Raw genomic sequence first — 13,638 nt, 5'->3', positions numbered from 1 at the left:
TTCAGCCCCTCTGTTTCATCCCCTCTGTTTCAGCCCGTCTGATTCAGCCCCTCTGTTCATCGCCCTCTGTTTCAGCCCCTCTGTTTCTCGCCCTCTGTTTCAGGCCCTCTGTTTCTCGCCCTCTGTTTCAGCCCCTCTCTTTCAGCCCCTCTGTTTCAGCCCCTCTGTTTCTCGCCCTCTGTTTCAGCCCCTCTGTTTCAGCCCCTCTGTTTCAGCCCCTCTGTTTCTCACCCTCTGTTTCAGCCCCTCTGTTTCTCGCCCTCTGTTTCAGCCCCTCTGTTTCTCGCCCTCTTTTTCAGCCCTTCTGTTTCAGCCCCTCTGTTTCTCGCCCTCTGTTTCTGCCCCTCTGTTTCTCGCCCTCTGTTTCAGCCCCGCTGTTTCTCGCCCTCTGCTTCAGCCCCGCTGATTCAGCCCATCTGTTTCAGCCCCTCTGAATCAGCCCCTCTGATTCAGCCCCTCTGTTTCAGCCCCTCTGTTTCAGCCCCTCTGTTTCTCGCCCTCTGTTTCAGCCCCTCTGTTTCTCGCCCTCTGTTCAGCCCCTATGTTTCTCGCCCTCTGTTTCAGCCCCTCTGTTTTTCGCCCTCTGTTTCAGCCCCTCTGTTTCAGCCCCTCTGTTTCTCGCCCTCTGTTTCTGCCACTCTGTTTCTCGCCCTCTGTTTCAGCCCCGCTGATTCAGCCCCTCTGTTTCAGCCCCTCTGAATCAGCCGCACTGATTCAGCCCCTCCGTTTCAGCCCCTCTGTTTCAGCCCCTCTGTTTCTCGCCCTCTGTTTCAGCCCATTTGATTCTCGCCCTCTGTTTCCGCCCCTCTGATTCTCACCCTCTGTTTCAGCCCCTCTGATTGAGCCCCTCTATTTCAGCCCCTCTGATTCAGCCCCTCTGATTCAGCCCCTCTGATTCAGCCCCTCTGTTTCTCGCCCTCTGTTTCAGCCCCTCTGTTTCAGCTCCTCTCTTTCAACCCCACATTTTCAGCCCCTTTGTTTCTCGACCTCTGATTCAGCCCCTCTGATTCTCGCCCTCTGTTTCAGCCCCTCTGTTTCTCGCCGTCTGTTTCAGCCCCTCTGATTCAGCCCCTCTGTTTCAGCCCTTCTGATTCAGCCCCTCTGATTCAGCCCCTCTGATTCAGCCCCTCTGTTTCTCGCCCTCTGTTTCAGCCCCTCTGTTTCAGCCCCTCTGTTTCTCACCCTCTGTTTCAGCCCATCTGATTCAGCCCCTCTGATTCATCCCCTCTGATTCAGCCCCTCTGTTTCAGCGCCTCTGATTCAGCCCCTCTGATTCAGCCCCTCTGTTTCTCGCCCTCTCTTTCAGCCGCTCTGTTTCAGCCCCTCTGTTTCACATCCTCTGTTTCAGCCCCTCTGTTTCTAGCCCTCTGTTTCAGCCCCTCTGTTTCTCGCCCTCTGTTCCAGCCCCTCTGTTTCTCGCCCTCTGTTTCAGCCCCTCTGTTTTAGCCCCTCTGTTTCAGCCCCTCTGTTTCTCGCCCACTGTTTCAGCCCCTCTGTTTCTCGACCTCAGTTTCAGCCCATCTGTTTCTCGCCCTCTGTTTCAGCCCCTCTGTTTCAGCCCCTCTGTTTCTCGCCCTCTGTTTCAGCCCCTCTCTTTCAGCCCCTCTGTTTCAGCCCCTCTGTTTCAGCCCCTCAGTTTCTCGCCCTCTGTTTCAGCCCCTCTGTTTCTCGCCCTCTGTTTCAGCCCCTCTGTTTCAGCCCCTCTGTTTCTCGCCCTCTGTTTCTGCCCCTCTGTTTCTCGCCCTCTGTTTCAGCCACTCTGTTTTTCGCCCTCTGTTTCATCACCTCTGTTTCTCGCCCTCGGTATCAGTCCCTCTGTTTCAGCCCCTCTGTTTCAGACCCTCTGTTTCAGCCTCTCTGTTTCTCGCCCTCGGTTTCTCGCCCTCTGTTTCAGCCCCTCTGTTTCTCGCCCTCTGTTTCAGCCCCTCTGTTTCGCGCCCTCTGTTTCAGCCCCTCTGTTTCAGCCCCTCTGTTTCAGCCCCTCTGTTTCTCGCCCTCTGTTTCAGCCCCTCTGTTTCTCACCCTCTGTTTCAGCCTCTCTGTTTCTCGCCCTCTGTTCAGCCCCTATGTTTCTCGCCCTCTGTTTCAGCCCCTCTGTTTTTCGCCCTCTGTTTCAGCCCCTCTGTTTCAGCCCCTCTGTTTCTCGCCCTCTGTTTCTGCCACTCTGTTTCTCGCCCTCTGTTTCAGCCCCGCTGATTCAGCCCCTCTGTTTCAGCCCCTCTGAATCAGCCCCTCTGATTCAGCCCCTCCGTTTCAGCCCCTCTGTTTCAGCCCCTCTGTATCTCGCCCTCTGTTTCAGCCCATCTGATTCTCGCCCTATGTTTCCGCCCCTCTGATTCTCACCCTCTGTTTCAGCCCCTCTGAAAGAGCCCCTCTATTTCAGCCCCTCTGATTCAGCCCCTCTGATTCAGCCCCTCTGATTCAGCCCCTCTGTTTCTCGCCCTCTGTTTCAGCCCCTCTGTTTCAGCCCCTCTGTTTCATCCCCTCTGTTTCAGCCCCTCTGTTTCAGCCCCTCTGTTTCTCGCCCTCTGTTTCAGCCCCTCTGTTTCTCGCCCTCTGTTTCAGGCCCTCTGTTTCTCGCCCTCTGTTTCAGCCCCTCTCTTTCAGCCCCTCTGTTTCAGGCCCTCTGTTTCTCGCCCTCTGTTTCAGCCCCTCTCTTTCAGCCCCTCTGTTTCAGCCCCTCTGTTTCAGCCCCTCTGTTTCTCACCCTCTGTTTCAGCCCCTCTGTTTCTCGCCCTCTGTTTCAGCCCCTCTGTTTCTCGCCCTCTGTTTCAGCCCTTCTGTTTCAGCCCCTCTGTTTCTCGCCCTCTGTTTCTGCCCCTCTGTTTCTCGCCCTCTGTTTCAGCCCCGCTGTTTCTCGCCCTCTGCTTCAGCCCCGCTGATTCAGCCCCTCTGTTTCAGCCCCTCTGAATCAGCCCCTCTGATTCAGCCCCTCTGTTTCAGCCCCTCTGTTTCAGCCCCTCTGTTTCTCGCCCTCTGTTTCAGCCCCTCTGTTTCTCGCCCTCTGTTTCAGCCCCTCTGTTTCTCGCCCTCTGTTCAGCCCCTATGTTTCTCGCCCTCTGTTTCAGCACCTCTGTTTTTCGCCCTCTGTTTCAGCCCCTCTGTTTCAGCCCCTCTGTTTCTCGCCCTCTGTTTCTGCCACTCTGTTTCTCGCCCTCTGTTTCAGCCCCGCTGATTCAGCCCCTCTGTTTCAGCCCCTCTGAATCAGCCCCTCTGATTCAGCCCCTCCGTTTCAGCCCCTCTGTTTCAGCCCATCTGATTCTCGCCCTCTGTTTCCGCCCCTCTGATTCTCACCGTCTGTTTCAGCCCCTCTGATTGAGCCCCTCTGTTTCAGCCCCTCTGATTCAGCCCCTCTGATTCAGCCCCTCTGTTTCTCGCCCTCTGTTTCAGCCCCTCTGTTTCAGCCCCTCTGTTTCTCACCCTCTGTTTCAGCCCCTCTGTTTCTCGCCCTCTGTTCAGCCCCTATGTTTCTCGCCCTCTGTTTCAGCCCCTCTGTTTTTCGCCCTCTGTTTCAGCCCCTCTGTTTCAGCCCCTCTGTTTCTCGCCCTCTGTTTCTGCCACTCTGTTTCTCGCCCTCTGTTTCAGCCCCGCTGATTCAGCCCCTCTGTTTCAGCCCCTCTGAATCAGCCCCTCTGATTCAGCCCCTCCGTTTCAGCCCCTCTGTTTCAGCCCCTCTGTATCTCGCCCTCTGTTTCAGCCCATCTGATTCTCGCCCTATGTTTCCGCCCCTCTGATTCTCACCCTCTGTTTCAGCCCCTCTGAAAGAGCCCCTCTATTTCAGCCCCTCTGATTCAGCCCCTCTGATTCAGCCCCTCTGATTCAGCCCCTCTGTTTCTCGCCCTCTGTTTCAGCCCCTCTGTTTCAGCCCCTCTGTTTCATCCCCTCTGTTTCAGCCCCTCTGTTTCAGCCCCTCTGTTTCTCGCCCTCTGTTTCAGCCCCTCTGTTTCTCGCCCTCTGTTTCAGGCCCTCTGTTTCTCGCCCTCTGTTTCAGCCCCTCTCTTTCAGCCCCTCTGTTTCAGGCCCTCTGTTTCTCGCCCTCTGTTTCAGCCCCTCTCTTTCAGCCCCTCTGTTTCAGCCCCTCTGTTTCAGCCCCTCTGTTTCTCACCCTCTGTTTCAGCCCCTCTGTTTCTCGCCCTCTGTTTCAGCCCCTCTGTTTCTCGCCCTCTGTTTCAGCCCTTCTGTTTCAGCCCCTCTGTTTCTCGCCCTCTGTTTCTGCCCCTCTGTTTCTCGCCCTCTGTTTCAGCCCCGCTGTTTCTCGCCCTCTGCTTCAGCCCCGCTGATTCAGCCCCTCTGTTTCAGCCCCTCTGAATCAGCCCCTCTGATTCAGCCCCTCTGTTTCAGCCCCTCTGTTTCAGCCCCTCTGTTTCTCGCCCTCTGTTTCAGCCCCTCTGTTTCTCGCCCTCTGTTTCAGCCCCTCTGTTTCTCGCCCTCTGTTCAGCCCCTATGTTTCTCGCCCTCTGTTTCAGCACCTCTGTTTTTCGCCCTCTGTTTCAGCCCCTCTGTTTCAGCCCCTCTGTTTCTCGCCCTCTGTTTCTGCCACTCTGTTTCTCGCCCTCTGTTTCAGCCCCGCTGATTCAGCCCCTCTGTTTCAGCCCCTCTGAATCAGCCCCTCTGATTCAGCCCCTCCGTTTCAGCCCCTCTGTTTCAGCCCATCTGATTCTCGCCCTCTGTTTCCGCCCCTCTGATTCTCACCGTCTGTTTCAGCCCCTCTGATTGAGCCCCTCTGTTTCAGCCCCTCTGATTCAGCCCCTCTGATTCAGCCCCTCTGATTCAGCCCCTCTGTTTCTCGCCCTCTGTTTCAGCCCCTCTGTTTCAGCCCCTCTGATACAGCCCCTCTGATTCAGCTCCTCTCTTTCAGCCCCACTTTTTCAGCCCCTTTGTTTCTCGCCCTCTGTTTCAGCCCCTCTGATTCTCGCCCTCTGATCCAGCCCCTCTGTTTCTCGCCGTCTGCTTCAGCCCCTCTGTTTCAGCCTCTCTGTTTCAGCCCCTCTGTTTCTCACCCTCTGTTTCAGCCCGTCTGATTCAGCCCCTCTGATTCAGCCCCTCTGATTCAGCCCCTCTGTTTCAGCGCCTCCGATTCAGCCCCTCTGATTCAGCCCCTCTGTTTCTCGCCCTCTCTTTCAGCCGCTCTGTTTCAGCCCCTCTGTTTCACATCCTCTGTTTCAGCCCCTCTGTTTCTAGCCCTCTGTTTCAGCCCCTCTGTTTCTCGTCCTCTGTTCCGGCCCCTCTGATTCTCGCCCTCTGTTTCAGCCCCTCTGTTTTAGCCCCTCTGTTTCAGCCCCTCTGTTTCTCGCCCTCTGTTTCAGCCCCTCTGTTTCTCGACCTCAGTTTCAGCCCCTCTGTTTCTCGCCCTCTGTTTCAGCCCCTCTGTTTCTCGACCTCTGTTTCAGCCCCTCTGTTTCAGCCCCTCTGTTTCAGCCCCGTCTGTTTCAGCCCCTCAGTTTCTCGCCCTCTGTTTCAGCCCCTCTGTTTCTCGCCCTCTGTTTCAGCCCCACTGTTTCAGCCCCTCTGTTTCTCGCCCTCTGTTTCTGCCCCTCTGTTTCTCGCCCTCTGTTTCAGCCACTCTGTTTTTCGCCCTCTGTTTCAGCCCCTCTGTTTCTCGCCCTCTGTATCAGTCCCTCTGTTTCAGCCCCTCTGTTTCAGACCCTCTGTTTCTCGCCCTCTGTTTCTGCCCCTCTGTTTCTCGCCCTCTGTTTCAGCCACTCTGTTTCAGCCCCTCTGTTTCAGCCCCTCTGTTTTTCGCCCTCTGTTTCTCGCCCTCTGTTTCAGCCCCTCTGTTTCTCGCCCTCTGTTTCAGCTCCTCTGTTTCGCGCTCTCTGTTTCAGCCCCTCTGTTTCAGCCCCTCTGTTTCTCGCCCTCTGTTTCTGCCCCTCTGTTTCTCGCCCTCTGTTTCAGCCCCTCTGTTTCTCGCCCTCTGTTTCAGCCCCTCTGATTCAGCCCCTCTGTTTCAGCCCCTCTGTTTCTCCCCCTCTGTTCCAGCCCCTCTGTTTCAGCCCCTCTGTTTCAGCCACTCTGTTTCAGCCCCTCTGTTTCAGCCCCTCTGTTTCTCGCCCTCTGTTTCAGCCCCTCTGTTTCTCGCCCTCTGTTTCAGCCCCTCTTAATCAGCCCCTCTGATTCAGCCCCTCTGTTTCAGCCCCTCTGTTTCAGCCCCTCTGTTTCTCGCCCTCTGTTTCAGCCCCTCTGTTTCTCGCCCTCTGTTTCAGCCCCTCTGTTTCTCGCCCTCTGATCAGCCCCTATGTTTCTCGCCCTCTGTTTCAGCCCCTCTGTTTTTCGCCGTCTGTTTCAGCCCCTCTGTTTCAGCCCCTCTGTTTCTCGCCCTCTGTTTCTGCCACTCTGTTTCTCGCCCTCTGTTTCAGCCCCGCTGATTCAGCCCCTCTGTTTCAGCCCCTCTGAATCAGCCCCTCTGATTCAGCCCCTCCGTTTCAGCCCCTCTGTTTCAGCCCCTCTGTTTCTCGCCCTCTGTTTCAGCCCATCTGATTCTCGCCCTCTGTTTCCGCCCCTCTGATTCTCACCCTCTGTTTCAGCCCCTCTGATTGAGCCCCTCTATTTCAGCCCCTCTGATTCAGCCCCTCTGATTCAGCCCCTCTGATTCAGCCCCTCTGTTTCTCGCCCTCTGTTTCAGCCCCTCTGTTTCAGCCCCTCTGTTTCATCCCCTCTGTTTCAGCCCGTCTGATTCAGCCCCTCTGTTTCTCGCCCTCTGTTTCAGCCCCTCTGTTTCTCGCCCTCTGTTTCAGGCCCTCTGTTTCTCGCCCTCTGTTTCAGCCCCTCTCTTTCAGCCCCTCTGTTTCAGCCCCTCTGTTTCTCGCCCTCTGTTTCAGCCCCTCTGTTTCAGCCCCTCTGTTTCAGCCCCTCTGTTTCTCACCGTCTGTTTCAGCCCCTCTGTTTCTCGCCCTCTGTTTCAGCCCCTCTGTTTCTCGCCCTCTGTTTCAGCCCTTCTGTTTCAGCCCCTCTGTTTCTCGCCCTCTGTTTCTGCCCCTCTGTTTCTCGCCCTCTGTTTCAGCCCCGCTGTTTCTCGCCCTCTGTTTCAGCCCCGCTGATTCAGCCCCTCTGTTTCAGCCCCTCTGAATCAGCCCCTCTGATTCAGCCCCTCTGTTTCAGCCCCTCTGTTTCAGCCCCTCTGTTTCTCGCCCTCTGTTTCAGCCCCTCTGTTTCTCGCCCTCTGTTTCAGCCCCTCTGTTTCTCGCCCTCTGTTCAGCCCCTATGTTTCTCGCCCTCTGTTTCAGCCCCTCTGTTTTTCGCCCTCTGTTTCAGCCCCTCTGTTTCAGCCCCTCTGTTTCTCGCCCTCTGTTTCTGCCACTCTGTTTCTCGCCCTCTGTTTCAGCCCCGCTGATTCAGCCCCTCTGTTTCAGCCCCTCTGAATCAGCCCCTCTGATTCAGCCCCTCCGTTTCAGCCCCTCTGTTTCAGCCCCTCTGTTTCTCGCCCTCTGTTTCAGCCCATCTGATTCTCGCCCTCTGTTTCCGCCCCTCTGATTCTCACCCTCTGTTTCAGCCCCTCTGATTGAGCCCCTCTATTTCAGCCCCTCTGATTCAGCCCCTCTGATTCAGCCCCTCTGATTCAGCCCCTCTGTTTCTCGCCCTCTGTTTCAGCCCCTCTGTTTCAGCTCCTCTCTTTCAGCCCCACTTTTTCAGCCCCTTTGTTTCTCGACCTCTGTTTCAGCCCCTCTGATACTCGCCCTCTGTTTCAGCCCCTCTGTTTCTCGCCGTCTGTTTCAGCCCCTCTGATTCAGCCCCTCTGTTTCAGCCCTTCTGATTCAGCCCCTCTGATTCAGCCCCTCTGATTCAGCCCCTCTGTTTCTCGCCCTCTGTTTCAGCCCCTCTGTTTCAGCCCCTCTGTTTCTCACCCTCTGATTCAGCCCCTCTGATTCAGCCCCTCTGATTCAGCCCCTCTGTTTCAGCGCCTCTGATTCAGCCCCTCTGATTCAGCCCCTCTGTTTCTCGCCCTCTCTTTCAGCCGCTCTGTTTCAGCCCCTCTGTTTCACATCCTCTGTTTCAGCCCCTCTGTTTCTAGCCCTCTGTTTCAGCCCCTTTGTTTCTCGCCCTCTGTTCCAGCCCCTCTGTTTCTCGCCCTCTGTTTCAGCCCCTCTGTTTTAGCCCCTCTGTTTCAGCCCCTCTGTTTCTCGCCCTCTGTTTCAGCCCCTCTGTTTCTCGACCTCAGTTTCAGCCACTCTGTTTCTCGCCCTCTGTTTCAGCCCCTCTGTTTCAGCCCCTCTGTTTCTCGCCCTCTGTTTCAGCCCCTCTCTTTCAGCCCCTCTGTTTCAGCCCCTCTGTTACAGCCCCTCAGTTTCTCGCCCTCTGTTTCAGCCCCTCTGTTTCTCGCCCTCTGTTTCAGCCCCTCTGTTTCAGCCCCTCTGTTTCTCGCCCTCTGTTTCTGCCCCTCTGTTTCTCGCCCTCTGTTTCAGCCACTCTGTTTTTCGCCCTCTGTTTCATCACCTCTGTTTCTCGCCCTCTGTATCAGTCCCTCTGTTTCAGCCCCTCTGTTTCAGACCCTCTGTTTCAGCCTCTCTGTTTCTCGCCCTCGGTTTCTCGCCCTCTGTTTCAGCCCCTCTGTTCCTCGCCCTCTGTTTCAGCCCCTCAGTTTCGCGCCCTCTGTTTCAGCCCCTCTGTTTCAGCCCCTCTGTTTCTCGCCCTCTGTTTCAGCCCCTCTGTTTCTCACCCTCTGTTTCAGCCCCTCTGTTTCAGCCCCGCTGTTTTTCGCCCTCTGTTTCAGCCCCTCTGTTTCAGCCCCTCTGTTTCAGCCTCTCTGTTTCAGCCCCTCTGTTTCTCGCCCTCTGTTTCAGCCCCTCTGTTTCTCGCCCTCTGTTTCAGCCCCTCTGTTTCTCGCCCTCTGTTTCAGCCCCTCTGTTTCAGCCCCTCTGTTTCTCGCCCTCTGTTTCTGCCCCTCTGTTTCTCGCCCTCTGTTTCAGCCACTCTGTTTCTCGCCCTCTGTTTCAGCCCCTCTGTTTCAGCCCCTCTGTTTCAGCCCCTCTGTTTCTCGCCCTCTGTTTCAGCCCCTCTGTTTCTCGCCCTCTGTTTCAGGCCCTCTGTTTCTCGCCCTCTGTTTCAGCCCCTCAGTTTCAGCCCCTCTGTTTCAGCCTCTCCGTTTCTCGCCCTCTGTTTCAGACCCTCTGTTTCAGCCCCTCTGTTTCTCACCCTCTGTTTCAGCCCCTCTGTTTCTCGCCCTCTGTTTCAGCCCCTCTGTTTCTCGCCCTCTGTTTCAGCCCTTCTGTTTCAGCCCCTCTGTTTCTCCCCCTCTGTTTCTGCCCCTCTGTTTCTCGCCCTCTGTTTCAGCCCCGCTGTTTCTCGCCCTCTGTTTCAGCCCCGCTGATTCAGCCCCTCTGTTTCAGCCCCTCTGAATCAGCCCCTCTGATTCAGCCCCTCTGTTTCAGCCCCTTTGTTTCAGCCCCTCTGTTTCTCGCCCTCAGTTTCAGCCCCTCTGTTTCTCGCCCTCTGTTTCAGCCCCTCTGTTTCTCGCCCTCTGTTCAGCCGCTCTGTTTCAGCCCCTCTGTTTCACATCCTCTGTTTCAGCCCCTCTGTTTCTAGCCCTCTGTTTCAGCCCCTCTGTTTCTCGTCCTCTGTTCCGGACCCTCTGTTTCTCGCCCTCTGTTTCAGCCCCTCTGTTTCTCGCCCTCTGTTTCAGCCCCTCTGTTTCAGCCCCTCTGTTTCTCGCCTTCTGTTTCAGCCCCTCTGTTTCAGCCCCTCTCTTTCAGCCCCTCTGTTTCAGCCCCTCTGTTTCTCGCCCTCTGTTTCAGCCCCTCTGTTTCAGCCCCTCTGTTTCTCGCCCTCTGTTTCTGCCCCTCTGTTTCTCGCCCTCTGTTTCAGCCACTCTGTTTTTCGCCCTCTGTTTCATCACCTCTGTTTCTCGCCCTCTGTATCAGTCCCTCTGTTTCAGCCCCTCTGTTTCAGACCCTCTGTTTCAGCCTCTCTGTTTCTCGCCCTCGGTTTCTCGCCCTCTGTTTCAGCCCCTCTGTTCCTCGCCCTCTGTTTCAGCCCCTCAGTTTCGCGCCCTCTGTTTCAGCCCCTCTGTTTCAGCCCCTCTGTTTCTCGCCCTCTGTTTCAGCCCCTCTGTTTCTCACCCTCTGTTTCAGCCCCTCTGTTTCAGCCCCGCTGTTTTTCGCCCTCTGTTTCAGCCCCTCTGTTTCAGCCCCTCTGTTTCAGCCTCTCTGTTTCAGCCCCTCTGTTTCTCGCCCTCTGTTTCAGCACCTCTGTTTCTCGCCCTCTGTTTCAGCCCCTCTGTTTCTCGCCCTCTGTTTCAGCCCCTCTGTTTCAGCCCCTCTGTTTCTCGCCCTCTGTTTCTGCCCCTCTGTTTCTCGCCCTCTGTTTCAGCCACTCTGTTTCTCGCCCTCTGTTTCAGCCCCTCTGTTTCAGCCCCTCTGTTTCAGCCCCTCTGTTTCTCGCCCTCTGTTTCAGCCCCTCTGTTTCTCGCCCTCTGTTTCAGGCCCTCTGTTTCTCGCCCTCTGTTTCAGCCCCTCAGTTTCAGCCCCTCTGTTTCAGCCTCTCCGTTTCTCGCCCTCTGTTTCAGACCCTCTGTTTCAGCCCCTCTGTTTCTCACCCTCTGTTTCAGCCCCTCTGTTTCTCGCCCTCTGTTTCAGCCCCTCTGTTTCTCGCCCTCTGTTTCAGCCCTTCTGTTTCAGCCCCTCTGTTTCTCCCCCTCTGTTTCTGCCCCTCTGTTTCTCGCCCTCTGTTTCAGCCCCGCTGTTTCTCGCCCTCTGTTTCAGCCCCGCTGATTCAGCCCCTCTGTTTCAGCCCCTCTGAATCAGCCCCTCTGATTCAGCCCCTCTGTTTCAGCCCCTTTGTTTCAGCCCCTCTGTTTCTCGCCCTCAGTTTCAGCCCCTCTGTTTCTCGCCCTCTGTTTCAGCCCCTCTGTTTCTCGCCCTCTGTTCAGCCGCTCTGTTTCAGCCCCTCTGTTTCACATCCTCTGTTTCAGCCCCTCTGTTTCTAGCCCTCTGTTTCAGCCCCTCTGTTTCTCGTCCTCTGTTCCGGACCCTCTGTTTCTCGCCCTCTGTTTCAGCCCCTCTGTTTCTCGCCCTCTGTTTCAGCCCCTCTGTTTCAGCCCCTCTGTTTCTCGCCTTCTGTTTCAGCCCCTCTGTTTCAGCCCCTCTCTTTCAGCCCCTCTGTTTCAGCCCCTCAGTTTCTCGCCCTCTATTTCAGCCCCTCTGTTTCTCGCCCTCTGTTTCAGCCCCTCTGTTTCAGCCCCTCTGTTTCTCGCCCTCTGTTTCAGCCCCTCTGTTTCTCGCCCTCTGTTTCAGCCCCTCTGTTTCAGCCCCTCTGTTTCTCGCCCTCTGTTTCTGCCCCTCTGTTTCTCGCCCTCTGTTTCAGCCACTCTGTTTCTCGCCCTCTGTTTCAGCCCCTCTGTTTCAGCCCCTCTGTTTCAGCCCCTCTGTTTCTCGCCCTCTGTTTCAGCCCCTCTGTTTCTCGCCCTCTGTTTCAGGCCCTCTGTTTCTCGCCCTCTGTTTCAGCCCCTCAGTTTCAGCCCCTCTGTTTCAGCCTCTCCGTTTCTCGCCCTCTGTTTCAGACCCTCTGTTTCAGCCCCTCTGTTTCTCACCCTCTGTTTCAGCCCCTCTGTTTCTCGCCCTCTGTTTCAGCCCCTCTGTTTCTCGCCCTCTGTTTCAGCCCTTCTGTTTCAGCCCCTCTGTTTCTCCCCCTCTGTTTCTGCCCCTCTGTTTCTCGCCCTCTGTTTCAGCCCCGCTGTTTCTCGCCCTCTGTTTCAGCCCCGCTGATTCAGCCCCTCTGTTTCAGCCCCTCTGAATCAGCCCCTCTGATTCAGCCCCTCTGTTTCAGCCCCTTTGTTTCAGCCCCTCTGTTTCTCGCCCTCAGTTTCAGCCCCTCTGTTTCTCGCCCTCTGTTTCAGCCCCTCTGTTTCTCGCCCTCTGTTCAGCCGCTCTGTTTCAGCCCCTCTGTTTCACATCCTCTGTTTCAGCCCCTCTGTTTCTAGCCCTCTGTTTCAGCCCCTCTGTTTCTCGTCCTCTGTTCCGGACCCTCTGTTTCTCGCCCTCTGTTTCAGCCCCTCTGTTTCTCGCCCTCTGTTTCAGCCCCTCTGTTTCAGCCCCTCTGTTTCTCGCCTTCTGTTTCAGCCCCTCTGTTTCAGCCCCTCTCTTTCAGCCCCTCTGTTTCAGCCCCTCTGTTTCTCGCCCTCTGTTTCAGCCCCTCTGTTTCAGCCCCTCTGTTTCTCGCCCTCTGTTTCTGCCCCTCTGTTTCTCGCCCTCTGTTTCAGCCACTCTGTTTTTCGCCCTCTGTTTCATCACCTCTGTTTCTCGCCCTCTGTATCAGTCCCTCTGTTTCAGCCCCTCTGTTTCAGACCCTCTGTTTCAGCCTCTCTGTTTCTCGCCCTCGGTTTCTCGCCCTCTGTTTCAGCCCCTCTGTTCCTCGCCCTCTGTTTCAGCCCCTCAGTTTCGCGCCCTCTGTTTCAGCCCCTCTGTTTCAGCCCCTCTGTTTCTCGCCCTCTGTTTCAGCCCCTCTGTTTCTCACCCTCTGTTTCAGCCCCTCTGTTTCAGCCCCGCTGTTTTTCGCCCTCTGTTTCAGCCCCTCTGTTTCAGCCCCTCTGTTTCAGCCTCTCTGTTTCAGCCCCTCTGTTTCTCGCCCTCTGTTTCAGCCCCTCTGTTTCTCGCCCTCTGTTTCAGCCCCTCTGTTTCTCGCCCTCTGTTTCAGCCCCTCTGTTTCAGCCCCTCTGTTTCTCGCCCTCTGTTTCTGCCCCTCTGTTTCTCGCCCTCTGTTTCAGCCACTCTGTTTCTCGCCCTCTGTTTCAGCCCCTCTGTTTCAGCCCCTCTGTTTCAGCCCCTCTGTTTCTCGCCCTCTGTTTCAGCCCCTCTGTTTCTCGCCCTCTGTTTCAGGCCCTCTCTTTCTCGCCCTCTGTTTCAGCCCCTCAGTTTCAGCCCCTCTGTTTCAGCCTCTCCGTTTCTCGCCCTCTGTTTCAGACCCTCTGTTTCAGCCCCTCTGTTTCTCACCCTCTGTTTCAGCCCCTCTGTTTCTCGCCCTCTGTTTCAGCCCCTCTGTTTCTCGCCCTCTGTTTCAGCCCTTCTGTTTCAGCCCCTCTGTTTCTCCCCCTCTGTTTCTGCCCCTCTGTTTCTCGCCCTCTGTTTCAGCCCCGCTGTTTCTCGCCCTCTGTTTCAGCCCCGCTGATTCAGCCCCTCTGTTTCAGCCCCTCTGAATCAGCCCCTCTGATTCAGCCCCTCTGTTTCAGCCCCTTTGTTTCAGCCCCTCTGTTTCTCGCCCTCAGTTTCAGCCCCTCTGTTTCTCGCCCTCTGTTTCAGCCCCTCTGTTTCTCGCCCTCTGTTCAGCCGCTCTGTTTCAGCCCCTCTGTTTCACATCCTCTGTTTCAGCCCCTCTGTTTCTAGCCCTCTGTTTCAGCCCCTCTGTTTCTCGTCCTCTGTTCCGGACCCTCTGTTTCTCGCCCTCTGTTTCAGCCCCTCTGTTTCTCGCCCTCTGTTTCAGCCCCTCTGTTTCAGCCCCTCTGTTTCTCGCCTTCTGTTTCAGCCCCTCTGTTTCAGCCCCTCTCTTTCAGCCCCTCTGTTTCAGCCCCTCAGTTTCTCGCCCTCTATTTCAGCCCCTCTGTTTCTCGCCCTCTGTTTCAGCCCCTCTGTTTCAGCCCCTCTGTTTCTCGCCCTCTGTTTCTGCCCCTCTGTTTCTCGCCCTCTGTTTCAGCCACTCTGTTTTTCGCCCTCT

Source organism: Chiloscyllium punctatum, chromosome 45 (assembly GCF_047496795.1).
Source record: "Chiloscyllium punctatum isolate Juve2018m chromosome 45, sChiPun1.3, whole genome shotgun sequence".
Classification (NCBI taxonomy): domain Eukaryota; kingdom Metazoa; phylum Chordata; class Chondrichthyes; order Orectolobiformes; family Hemiscylliidae; genus Chiloscyllium; species Chiloscyllium punctatum.
Note: the sequence above shows the minus strand (reverse complement) of the source record.